We start from the raw sequence: 13,175 nt of genomic DNA, 5'->3' as shown, positions 1-13,175 counted from the left end.
ATGTTGCCTGCATAACACCTCTGCCGGCACGTACAAAGCTGTAGCTTGAGAGAATCCTCTTCCGTTTCCTGTGAAACGGAATGATAGATCAAATCGGGAGGCCTGTGGTGGAACAGCCTCGGGACAAGGGAGGCCTTGGCCTCCCTGACCTGGGCATAGTAACCGCAGTGCTACTCGTCAGATGGAACCAGACAGCCTTGAATTCAGAAGTGTCCCTGACTCGAAGCTTGACCTCGTTCTTACTAAGCACGCGCCTTCGTCGTTTTTCGCAAAGTACGTTTTCCCACTGTGTTCCCCGTTCTGGCTCTTCTTTGCTCTTCTATGCACAAGCAGCTAACTGCTTGGAGCGACTCAGAGGCCTCCAGGCCGACATAGATATTCTGGCAGTGCCGTTAAAGGATCTAGCTGATCTTTTGACGCCGAAGCTCCCCCCTAGGTATATTCAAACACATCTGTGTTATATGCGTCCAAGCTAGAATCTGATACTGGCAAACTTTTTGGATGCAAGCAGAGCAACGTTCATGTATCTCTTTGCGCACAGACGGCTCCCCATCCGCAGCAGAGCGTTCACACGAGCGAGCTTGCATCCAGTTTGTCGGTTCTGTGGTGTTCGTGAAGACATGGTGCACTCTTTTCACAATGTCTTCTCCCAGCAGCCCTCCTTCGACGCCTGGCTGACTTGTTCAGTGTTCCAGGAGTGCCGTATCAAACTGTCAGGTACCTCAACCCGTTACCTAGGCATGCTGTGAAGCAGTTTGTGCTCTTGTTCGTTGAGTGCGTGTGCCAAGTCTGGTCTGCCAGGTGCGCCGCTGCATTCGGACGCAGTGTTCCGGGCCTTCATGAGGTGCTCGCACGAGTCCGCAGGGAGGTCTGGTTTCACCTAAGCCGTGAGCAGCGTCACCTCAGCGAGCAAGAGTTCATAGACATGTGGAGCAGGCAACCGATTATTTGCGAGGTTTTCGGATAACACTGTCAGAATGAAGCACTTTAGGGTTACAGTTGTCCTTTAGGACATCCGAGGTCCAAAGAAGGTTCGGTCTCCCTGTGTTCGCCCTGCTGTCACAGTGGGGACCTTAAAAACAGTTGGCATAGTGTTCGGTGACTGCTGTGTGCTTGTCACCACAAGACTGCCCCCTTGCCAGGGTACGGCCGTCATCCCGAAACAAAATCCTCCTCCCCCCGGACATCCGGGAGGAGGGGGAGGTACTGGGGATGATGTATGAATGATGACGGGTAGATAGGTTATGTGAGACCTTTAGGTGCGGCGCCTTCTGGAGCCAAATCTCCTCCCATCTGACAACGGTATCTGTCACCTAACGCGTCACGCGACACTTCCGGGTGTCATTCTCCCCTCCAAACTGACAGCGGCAGTAATCCCGTAGTCGCTAGTATATTGGTATGGCGGTGCAGTGTGTGGTTTTCTGACTCTTCAATGAGACCTTTGTGGCTATGTTCAAATAATGTCAAATTATTCAATAAATGCTCTAATCAGACGTTTAATAAAAGATAACTGGTCAGACCTGCTTCATATAAATTAAATCGTTTAAATATACGTCACTTGGTTACTCCTGTACAAAAGCTGACGTAGGATGCTTTTACAACAAGGTTGACATTTTGTGTGCAGTCAACAACTATGATACAACTTGTAAACTCCACGACAGCAACACGCTCAGTCAACAACTTGAATGTTAATCGCAGAATTAGTGCTGTGTTGACAACATGTGCTAAGTCAACAACTTCAATACAATTTGTCAGTCAACAACATCAGTACACCCAGTCAGCCATTTGGAGTGCCACTATTTGATAGGTGCGGACTGGATATCAACAACAATTGTGCGTCCTTTTTATGAGACATTTATTGATTGACTTTACGTAAGCAAATAACTGGAACACATACTTTACACACCCATTTTTGTAAGGGTGTGCAGATGCTTGCCGCCGGCTCAAACACTGCAGGAGCGCGCAAAACACATAACTCACGATGACCCGCGGTGAATTTGTCGGATGCCACTAACAAACAAGCAAACAAAAAATGCGAAGAAATTTGTCTTTACGCAGACGGTGTGGAGCAGTACTGTTTGTCATGCGCATGCCCATTTCCAGACGCTGACACGTCACGGCTGCTGCCTTACATTCGATGAAGGATCCTTCTGTACATTACACGGAAACTTAACAGAGACAGGTGCAGCGAAATTGTTAGAGAACGTGATACTGACAGATAAAAAAAAAAGAAAACACGAACAAACAAGGAAAACCGGCACAAGACCGCCTGAGCAGTTTATCGAGGTCCTCCCTTTCGAATCGTACGCTATCTTTCTATATCCCGGTCCTGTCAACTTATATTCTTATATTCTCCAGAACAGGAATATTGTTATATTCTCTTTGATCTTGTGCTCCTTGTTCCTTCTCATAGATTCACAAGGGGCCCCGAACAACTGCAACGTCGAATCAATGCAGCATGGGATGAAGGTACTAGCGTTTCTTACATAACCAATATAGTGATAAAAAATGCAAGATGGAAAAGATAGAAAAAAAAATTGGGGGGCTTGTATACAGTAAAGGCCATTGAAAAAAAAATGCTTGCTCCGCTAAGGCCCTTTGTTCATCTCTCGAATTCGAGTGAAGCCAAGCAATGCAGGAGGAAGGAGGAGGGTAAGGGATTCTTAACTTCATAATATCAGGTCTGTCTTGAAATCGCATAATTAGGCGAAGAAAAAAAGAAAGAAAAGGGTTCTTGCACATGTTTTTATGAGCTAAAAAGTATTAAGATGGTTCCTGGCTCGACGTTTTGGTATAGGCAGACGAATTGGAGTGGCAAACAGCGTGTCCCTTTTGTGCTACCGTCTGCTCGAGATAGAAAAATCAATGGGACGAAAATTTGTGTGCTCAGATGTCGGAGTAATATATTCAGACATGCATTTTTTAAAACTCAATTGAGATATACGTGAATGAAACCTATTACATGCTAGCTCTGAGGAATGCAGTACTAAGTCGATGTCTCAAGCCTTCTTTCTATACGCTCTGAGAAGCGCAGTTGTCCTCTTGTGTTTTTAGTGTGCGACATTTGTTAGTGCTTTCGTCAATATGGTATTTCTTTTTATATACCTTCTTGTATGTCATCAGTTCATTTCGCGCGCTGCACAACCGAGGACAGGCTTCTCCCCTCACGGTTGGCTCTTTCTTTGACATCTTTCCAGAGGCCGATAGCACAACCCTCCTTTTCACTTACCGGCATGGTCATTAAGTTTTTCGCGTTGTTGTTGTTTTTTTTTTTTTTGCTAGTATTGCAAAGCAGTCTCTGAAAGCAGAACTGGCACACATACGCCACTGCCATTGGTGTGTATTGGTGACAGTTCGGCATTCACCGCATGAGCAAAACCAGATGCCTAGAGACGGACGGCGAAGGGACGAGCGCGTGCACAGCAGGGAGCGCGGTTCCTTCGGGCTGCGTGCTCGCCTCCTTTCTGTTGTTCTTGTCTTTATTTTACGTTTACGTGCTGTAACTATACGACCCAAACGGGGAAGCGGCTTCTCTGGATGCACGGGCGATGCATGCGGGGAAGTAGCTTCGGAGACAGTATACCGTGCAATTTCTTAGTTCAGCCTTTAAAGAAAAACAAGTTAATACCACAAAGAAGCTCGTCTCAGACTTGTTGGCGAAATAGTATCCAGCATTCTGTTCGGACAAATACAAATACCTGTTCGATACAAATACAAAACGATATAAAACGATACAAATACCTGTTCGGACGAACAGGTATTTGTATCGTTTTTTTTTTGTTCTTTTTTTTTTGGACGCGGGCGGGAGTTGGACATTTTGCTCCGGCAAAATTTGACAGGCGAGCCGATGTTCGCGACAGCAAAGTGGTTCGCGTTTAACCTTCTTTCCCAGTTGTTCCGACCCCTGCATGTTTTTAATGAAGGCGTGATGTTCGAAAAAGTATTTTCGCCAATTCTTGCAATACGCCACGGGATCACAGAGTTATCGGCAAACACCTAGGACACTGAAGTCATCTTCACCGCCGATTGAAGGGAAGCCGCGTATAAGAGGGAAGGGATTGGCCGGTTGAGACCTCATAATATCAACAGCATTCCTCTTCGAAATTTCTGAAGATATTCCTATTTTTTTCCTAATTTAATGTATTCGATCGCAAGATAATGTAAAGTTAATGAAATAAAGCTTGGCAACCATGATTTTTTTTTTTCGAATTAAGAAAAAGAGCATATCGTCACTGTCGTCATCATCACTAGGGTCAACAGCATTTGTCTTTTCGTTATACGGTAAGAACTGACTTGTTGCATTCCTAATGCAAATCTTATTCACGTGGGTTGGATGGGATTGACTCTTTTTGTTGCATTGTGGACCTGTGCGTAGTAATATGGTACCCATGAAGGCCTTAGGATGAAACCAACCAAAAAAGGGTAGGCGAGGAGGGGGAGAGGATTGCCACTTTAGTGCAGAGTTGGACATGTAGTCTCCGGAGTTTTTCTGCTTTTATCCGGGATATTAATTGTTGTATAAAATTAAGAGTAAAATACAGCCTTCATACGAAAAAATTCTGGCTTGCCTATATATCCCAGTATTATCGAGAAATGTATATTTGCTTTAAGTTACGGTTTAATTTAACGAAACATTTTTTTTTTTCGAGGAACGCCTTCCTCAACCTCACATTTTGAGTTTGTGGTGAGGTTGAGTGAGGTCGCCAAATAGTTTTTGAGTTTGAGGTGAGGTCGAGGTCTTTGAGGTCAAATGCCCACTTCTGTTCCGGAGCACGGCACGACACTGTATGGTACGGTACGATACGGCATGGTATGGTATGGTATGGTACTGCATTGTATTGTATTGTATTGTATTGTATTGTATTGTATTGTATTGTATTGTATTGTATTGTATGGCATGGTATGGTATGGTATGGTATGGTATGGTATGGTATGGTATGGTATGGTATGGTATGGTATGGTATGGTATGGTATGGTATGGTATCGGGTGTTACGGGTGGCTTAGCATCCCTAAACTGCATCTAATCTATGGAAGACCGCAGTGCAGCGAACTATATTATTTTCTACCCGGCTTAGGCTCCTCTGGCGCACAACGGCATTGAACAATGTAGGGAACAAGCTCCCATCGTTCCCTTTTAAGTCGGCTTTTCCCCGCGGTAGTTTCTCTAGCTTTCACGAGATGGCGCCAACGTACATAGGTGACGTTAACATTAACCATCGAGAGATGGCGGCGCGGCAAGCACAAGAACCACCAATGGCCTTGACACTGATCACGCGGGAAAGTCTGTGGTCTTGGACATCGAGAACTCAACGTGAGCGGACAAATCCTCGCGGGACTCTGCAGTCGCCGGCGAGGCGCAGCCTCGCGGGACTGTTCCCGCCTGCTCGCCATGTCCGGCCTCGGAGCTTATATCTCCTGCCCTAGCGTGGCCGAGCATTCGCCCGTAGCCTTGCTGGTGAGTCGGTCGATCTAGATTCATTAGTGTTTTATTGCTAGCTGACGTTGTTGTTCTTGCAGCAATGAATGCCTATTTGTTTTCAGCACGTGTTATTCCTTTATTCCCAAGAGCACTGCCGGCCGTGGTCAGCGTGCGCTCGCTAGCGCGCATGACCACGGAGTGGCGTCGGTGATGTTGGACAGTCTCTCTCAAATAAGCGGGGGAAACGCATTTGTCCCACTATTAAAACCCACATCTTGCGCCCAACGTGGGGTCGCTCTTTGAACATTGGACGACTGTTTGTTCGGTGTAAGGGACGTTCTTTTTCCGGACGTCTAGGCCTAGAGTGAATTTTTATTGCTAGGCCCTGGGGCATGCTTTCCCGAATGAGGCGACTTCTTCTGAAGCATTTTTGAACTTTTCAACTTGTTCAGCACATTTTTTGTACCCTGTGGAAAACTTCCTTCCTTTTGAGAAAAACGTGGTCCACATCGAGGGAGCGCGACGCCTAGCGCCTGCGGAATCGCCAAACCTGTAGCGAGTGAGTACGGAATCCATGTGGGTGGTCCGAGTTTTTCTGTATTTTCTCTCCTGTCTCTTTGCTACACCGGGAGTCGCGGCCGAGTGACCTGAGGCCACGGGTGCCGCGACAAGCTTGCTGGTATTGCAGCTCGGCACCGGGCGTTCGGACACCATCCGGGACGATGGGCGCCGACCGCAAATATGCTTCATGCGGTGAGCGAAGTAGGACCATCCCACCAAGCCGATGTCTCCTCGCGCGTGTGTGCACTTAACCCTTTTTCGGGTCGTTCTTTTTAAGGTGGTCTCTGTCATAGTTAGGTCTAAGGCTTTTGTAGCTACCTGCACCACGGCATAAGAAACGGCCGCCAGCACCGTACTGTTTGAGACCGGGAGCACGTAGGTGCCCGCTCATTATTTTCGTAGCCTCGCACTAACTCTGCAGTCTCGTACAACTCAAGAAAGGTTTTGTTCACTTGAACTTTGCGTTTGTACAGCCACGCGACACGTTTTGCTAACGAGTTTTGTATGGAGCAACGGGGCCCATGTGGACGCTGGTGCTCCCTCCCGTGACTTTAGTGAAAGACATAGGGAGAGCGTTCTGGTAGTTATGCAGGTTCGGAGCCACCCAGGCTTACTGGCCTATGCACATCGTCTCGCTGCCGCCGATACTGTGACAGAGGTCCCTTGATTCTGTGCGGCGCATACACCCGGGGCAGCTGTAGCCAGACCAGTCAGCAGTCACATCTGGTTGCTACTACTGTGGCCTGCAGTTTTCAGCCGGCCTCGCGGGCCCTGTGGACACGTGGTCCACTCCCCGCGACCCCTGGTGTTGCGCCGCACCAGCACTAGGCTCGGCTTGGTACCCTCTCTGGCACCGTCTGCATCTGCCTTCCAGACAGCAGCGGCACATCTACGGACTCCCGGCCGCAGTTTTCGACCGAGCCCCGCTGCGTACCGACCTCCAGACACAGAAGACCACGTAACAGGCCAGCCATCCTGCGGAGACCTTTAAGCTATCGACGGCGCACCGCGGAAGTCTTCGAGGACGCCGTCGGTGCTACCTCTGCTGGAAGGTCCTGCCTCAAACGGAAGTTCAAGAAGTTATCTCCATAGCATGTGCTTAGAAGCGCGTGGGTCAGTTTAAGGTTGGGGGGATGTGGGGAACGATCTGCGGTAGTTACTCTAGCTCTCACGAGATGGCGCCAGCGTAGATAGTTAACGTTAACAATTATAACTATCGCAGTAATATGCGTTGTGGGGCTAGTTGGTTCATACTCAGGTAGGTTTTATGCGCACAAAAAGACAAGGTAGACAGGACGGAGCGCAACTTTCAACTGTTTTATTCCGGAAATGTACACGACATTTATACCCTGAAAAATTATCATTGCATAATCATCAGTGCCACGTGCGATCCCAGGAAAAGCACAAAGGAGGGCACAGGTCACTCACCTCTTATCTAATTTATCTAAAAAGACAAATTCTTTATTATACATTACCACAGATGGTGCGCTTATACATGAACTTCCGCTTTTTCTAATATGGTAGGTCTCAGCCAATTCTCGCGCAAGCGTGTCAGTGCTCCTGCACAAGATGCCGGTGCCTTGTAGCGTTGAACCACACAGTTTTTCTGCTTTCTGTTTTTGGTCATTATCTTTTCCACACTCACTGATGTGCGCCGGCAGGTGCAAACCGGTACCGTTCCTCAAAGACAAATTGTGCTCCCTTAACCGGTCATTAACACATCGACCCGACTGCCCAATGTACACCTTCCCACACTTCAACGGAATCCTGTACACCACCACTTTTTCACACTTCACAAACTTATTAACATGTTTGATTTTGCAGTCTGAGTTACGGCTATCATCTAGCAAAACAAGACGACACAAAGAAGAGAGTTTCCTTGGGGCCGAAAAAACCACGGGTACCTTAAACTTGTTAGCCACGCGTTTGAGGTTATGAGCCACTTTATGCTGATATGAAATGACTACCGGTTTCACTTTCCTCTGTGCAATTGCAATCGTTGTCTGGTTCTTATTCCTTTCTTGCTTAATCTTCTTGAGAAGAGCTTCAGCCACTGAACTCACTATTATCTGGGGAAAGCCTGCCTGCTTCAGCTTCGCGATCTGATCGTGAAAGCTTTCCTGCGCCATGTGACAACAGGACTTCCTTAGGGATGACTCAAGGCACATCAAAGCGATAGCACGTTTAACCGTTTTTGATTGCTTGGAATCAAAAGGCAACAGTTTCTTTTGTGCACGTGGTTGGTACTTGCAGCAAAAGCATCCGTCCATAAGGGTTATATTCAAGCCTAAAAATTGCAAACGGCTGCCATTGGCGAGTTCACACGTAAAATTCAATCCTTTGGAGAGTCGTCTAAAATTAGAAAGAACGTCCTCCACGAATTGTGGATAGGTTAAAGGTGAGTGTTTCTTCAAAACAATGAAAAAATCGTCTACATATCTAAAAATCTTTAGAGTGCTACCGTTTTCAAGCGCCTCGGCCAATGATCTGTCCACGCCTGCTAGAAAAATATTGCAAAGCACAGGGGCCACGCACGACCCGATACAGATCCCATTTCTTTGTACATAATCATACCCTTTAAAAGAAACAGTGGTTGAACTAAGGTAATACTCCAGGAGTACAAGGAAGTTGTCAACCGACAAACCAGCGCTGTTTTGAAAAGACACCACTCCGTTCATTTCTATGCACAGCCTGACAGCATCCAACAGCTCGCTCTGCGCAATAGAATAGAACAGGTCAACAACATCTATAAAAAAGATGTGTCCTGCAGAGTTTGTTTCGTGCAAAAATTCAACAACGATCGTCTACTACCAGTCTGTTAAGGCGGGGGTCCCACGGTGGCCATCTTGGAATTAGTTCAAATTCTGCCACCAGGCTACGCCACTGATTCAGGACTGAGAAAGTGCCTATCGGCCTTGCCCCCAGTTGACCGAGGGGCCCAACCATTGCTTTGTAGAGAAGCTTTCTTTTGTTGGAGGGTGGATTTTCAAAGCCCCATTCTTCTCCCCGCCGTGCGCAGGGGGAAGCGTTCACCTGTTCCTAGCTTGACTACTGCGGATAGCAGGACTGCGGGGTGCTAGCTTGCCTTACCACGGCTGAACTTGAGCGGCGACGCGGACCGCCGCCGCTCGATTCGGCCATGACCGAATGTGCGTAACGTAAATGAAAAGTACCACCTCGTTTTGTTGTTCACTGTTCTGGATAGAGTGGAAGCTTGAGCGAGTTGATGATACATCGTCTATATATGTTCAGGATAGCTCAAGTGTATACCAAAAATGGAAAGGTGCGATATGATGGAAGATATTTATGTGGCCTTTGTATACTATACTTTGACTCACAAGAGATTTGCACCACTGCTAAAGGCAGGGGCTCCCTGGCCCATTCAAATGCGCACTGTAATAGGTAATTGTGCTCCGACGCACCCCTCGAATCGACAAGGGCGACGGTGGGAGCACAATTGCCTATTATAGGTGGTGTGGATAGTGGTTATTCAAACAAAAGGAAGGAAAAGAGTGCTGCCGGCCCCTTCAACTGCTATCTAAAATCTGAAGCGCCCAAGCTGCAGCCGGCGGGAAAGCAAAATGATGGGGAGAGGAAAGCGAGGGGAAGTGCAGAGGGGAGCTATAACAAGAAATTACAGGGGGAGCTTTGTACATTAGTTACAAAGTACAAAAAAAAAAAGGAAACGCGTTTGCCTCGCTCGCGCGCAAGTGTCCAAGTGCTCTTGGTCCATGGCGCCCCGGCCTTTCACAGTACTAAAAACATTTTGTGAGACGAAGTATACATCTTTGGTGGCTTCGTCATGAACTCTGGCTGAAATCGACACCTGTATTGTCTTTCATTTGATAATCATCTTTTGAGCTGTTATCGCTATTGAAGTTATGGCATTTATAGTAGGATATTCTTGCGAGCTCTCTGGTGCAGAACTACTTTTATCAAACGTTATTGCACATAATAAAATTGCAATAAAGTCGGTTTCAATCAACAGTAATCATTTTCTTTTTTCTTTTTTTTTTAGTTCGGGCTTTTCTAACCATAGAAACTGACTTTGGTAACCTAATGAGCTGAGAAAAGGGCGATGGCCAATTTCATTTTACCTTAGAGAGGAGAGTCGGCATTGCGAAATAGGTGTGAAATACCTACCAAAAGGGTAAGCACCACGCAGCTGCCGCAATGCATTCAGGCTAAATTTTGGGGGAAATGAATTGGAGAGGGGAGGGTAGCGGACAGTTATGAGGCAACGTCGCCAGTAGAAGCGGGTTAGTTTCGCAAGCGCGTTAGACCGCTCCTTCTCGACCCTTCCCCTTTGAATCTCCTCTGTATTCTTCATTGGTTAGATGTACGTCTTTGCTGCATTGCGAATCCAGTGTACTTTCTATATATTTATTTACTTATTTATTTATTCACTACCAGCATCACCTGCTTTCATAACAAGCATAGAACGGCAATCACTCGTGCTAACCACGGTAAAATGCATAACTGGCTGCCACTGAGGCATTCTTTGGAGTGAAAGGATTCGTTTCTGTCGTGTTGTATGTGCAACAAAAGAATAATGCAAGACGCCCTTCGGTTACTTACTGCCCCTAGAATTTGTCCAGACATGTACTTCCTCGCGCTGCCCTGATGTGGCCATTTGGCGTGCTGAACAGCTTTCTTTTTTTTTTTTTTTTTAGAGCCCAGCTCTTTGTCGCCCGTTCCTGCGTTTCGCGTCGCCGTCTGCGTTGTCCCTCGTAACCAGCTCCGCAGCCAGGGCAGCGCACGCTCCTGCCACCATTCGCCGCTGCGTGTGTCCCCCTCCCCCTTCCTTTTTCCTTTGTGGCGGCGACGGTGTTTTCCGGTGTAAGTGGATCGCGGTGCATACATCCTAAGCCGAAACGCAGAGCCACGTTGACTTGACTCGCTAGCGGCGTCAGCGGCATCAGTCAGTCGCTGCTATCTCTTCGCTGCGCAACGCTCCTACAGGTCCATACGCTGCATTACGCGAACTCCTGATCCACAAAGCTTCCTTCATGACAGTCAAGAACTGTTAGTGGAGTGTTTCTTGAAGAAATACGTGTGAAAAATAAAATAAAAAAGTTGTCTTTGCCTCAATCTATCGAAAAGCTGGAACAGCCAATGAGATATGCTCAAATTTCGCATTAGGAAGTAACATAATCGTCGGTAATTTTTCTGTTGTAATAAAAGTAGAAAAAAAAACGCGCGCGCTGATATATGTGGGTGTGCGTACTTTCCTTTTCATAACGCGCTGACCGCTTTCTTTTTTCCCTGGTGGGGGGGGGGGGGGGAGGCATTTCCATTGAAACACACGAGGCTATATAGTGTTGACGGCAAGCTAACCGCCCCTCCCCCTCCCCCATTTTTGTTTTTATTTAGAATAGCAGCTTGGGCGTGTTGCTTATGCATCTTGAGGTGACAGCGCGGAACGTGGACGGGAGCACAAGGTCAGAAGACGACACAACGAATAGATTGATGTTTTAGATTGAGCTCCTTGTGCTATATACAGCAACATGAGCAGGTGGGCTGAAGGCGAATGCACCAGCGCTGGTAGTAAGCGTACATTGGTAATGGTTCCAGCTACAATAACTACCACGAGCTCTAGTTTCAAGTCAGTCTGCGCTCTTGTTGCGACATTTTTAGCTATAAGGTGCGTTGAGAAAGCGGACTGCCATACTAGCAGCACTCGAGAGCGTGAGTGCAACATATTTCTGAAATATATTCAAAATATATGTAACGCCTCCCTGAGGGGTAATGTAAATAAAATAAATAAATAAACATAATCTGAGCAATAATACAACCAGAAAAGTGCGACATCACGAGCAGTTATCTAAATATGCGCCGCTTTGCAACTAGCACATGTGTTTCTTGACAATGATTTCATAATTTGAAATTTGCCAGCCCCGGAATTCTTTTGACATGTCTGGGGATCGTACAATAAGATACCCTTTTTGGTTCATCTGCGGTTCCAATAAAGAGGGGGGGGGGATCGCCCCATTTAGACAAGTACTGGCGAACCTACACCGTTTGCAAACATTGTCCCCACGAATGTGTGAAGGGTTTGTTTCATCATTGATGGAAAAAAGAAAAACAGCCCGAGGAAACAGTACGGAAAATCGAAGAACTGACAAATATGGCTGTCAATCCTCACATTCCTTCTGTAGGTAAACCCTCGTAACTGCCATAAATAAAGCGGGTACTGTTACGACCGTGCATCATCCGCACTTGCGCGCTCTATTGTTCGCCTGTGGGCATGGATAAGTGCTGTGGATATGTGGTGTTGGTACAATGGCTCTAAGTGAGCCTGTTTCCAGGAATCCTGTTTTGTAAGCCTGTTTTGCTTTGTGGACACCCTGCAAATGCCAAATTGACCCTGTCAAGAGAACGTCTAGAAAAACACAAAGAAATGTCCCCCTGCGGGAAATAGCCGGAAGTGCTTTGGTTCAATTGTTCACCCTTCCCGTCGAGAAGCCTTATCGTCCAGTGAGGAATGCCTACTGTCCAAAGGAGACCACAGAGTGACACGTCCGCTGACGTGCAGGACAAGAAAGGAGCATGACGCATACGGCCATTAAATGATTTCCCGGGAATGCAGGAAAGATTTGCAATTGTCAAAAAGGGACAATGCTGGGAGCGTATGGGGCGCGCACGTGCACTTGGGTTTCTGAGAAGTAAATCCACTTGCCGGAACCAGCCTATCGATTCTTGGCTGAAGAATAGAAATGTACCTCCTCGCCGTTCCCAAGCTTTTCCCGCCAACAAGTGACCAGGCCCAACGAAACAATGCCGGGCCAGTCAGTGCTTCAGACCATCAGTGCAGTGATGTGTTCGATTGGATGCCGATATCTGAGGGGCGTGCCCTGGATTTGGTTGGTCAGCATCTTCAGAGAGGGGCTGGACATAGGGGGTTTTAAGGACGCTGCAGAGCACGAAATGTCGCTCTGAGCCCTGGGTAAACGGCTCATCCAGTCGCTTCTCGCTATGAACTCTTAACGCTTGCCATTTTGCTTTCTTGTAAATAACCTTGTAAATAAGTTTTCTCAAAGTGCCATTAAACCTGGTTGTACATATTTCACCAACTTCGAAGATTCAATCCTTCTTCAACCCGGAGTCTCTGCACGCTACCAAGTGAAGGCCGGGTCGACATAGCCCCAGCGTCACGACAGTACTCCAAAGCACTTTCCATGCGCCGCGACGTCA

Source organism: Amblyomma maculatum, chromosome 1 (assembly GCF_055883805.1).
Source record: "Amblyomma maculatum isolate TAMU_Amacu chromosome 1, ASM5588380v1, whole genome shotgun sequence".
In the NCBI taxonomy this organism is placed as follows: domain Eukaryota; kingdom Metazoa; phylum Arthropoda; class Arachnida; order Ixodida; family Ixodidae; genus Amblyomma; species Amblyomma maculatum.
Note: the sequence above shows the minus strand (reverse complement) of the source record.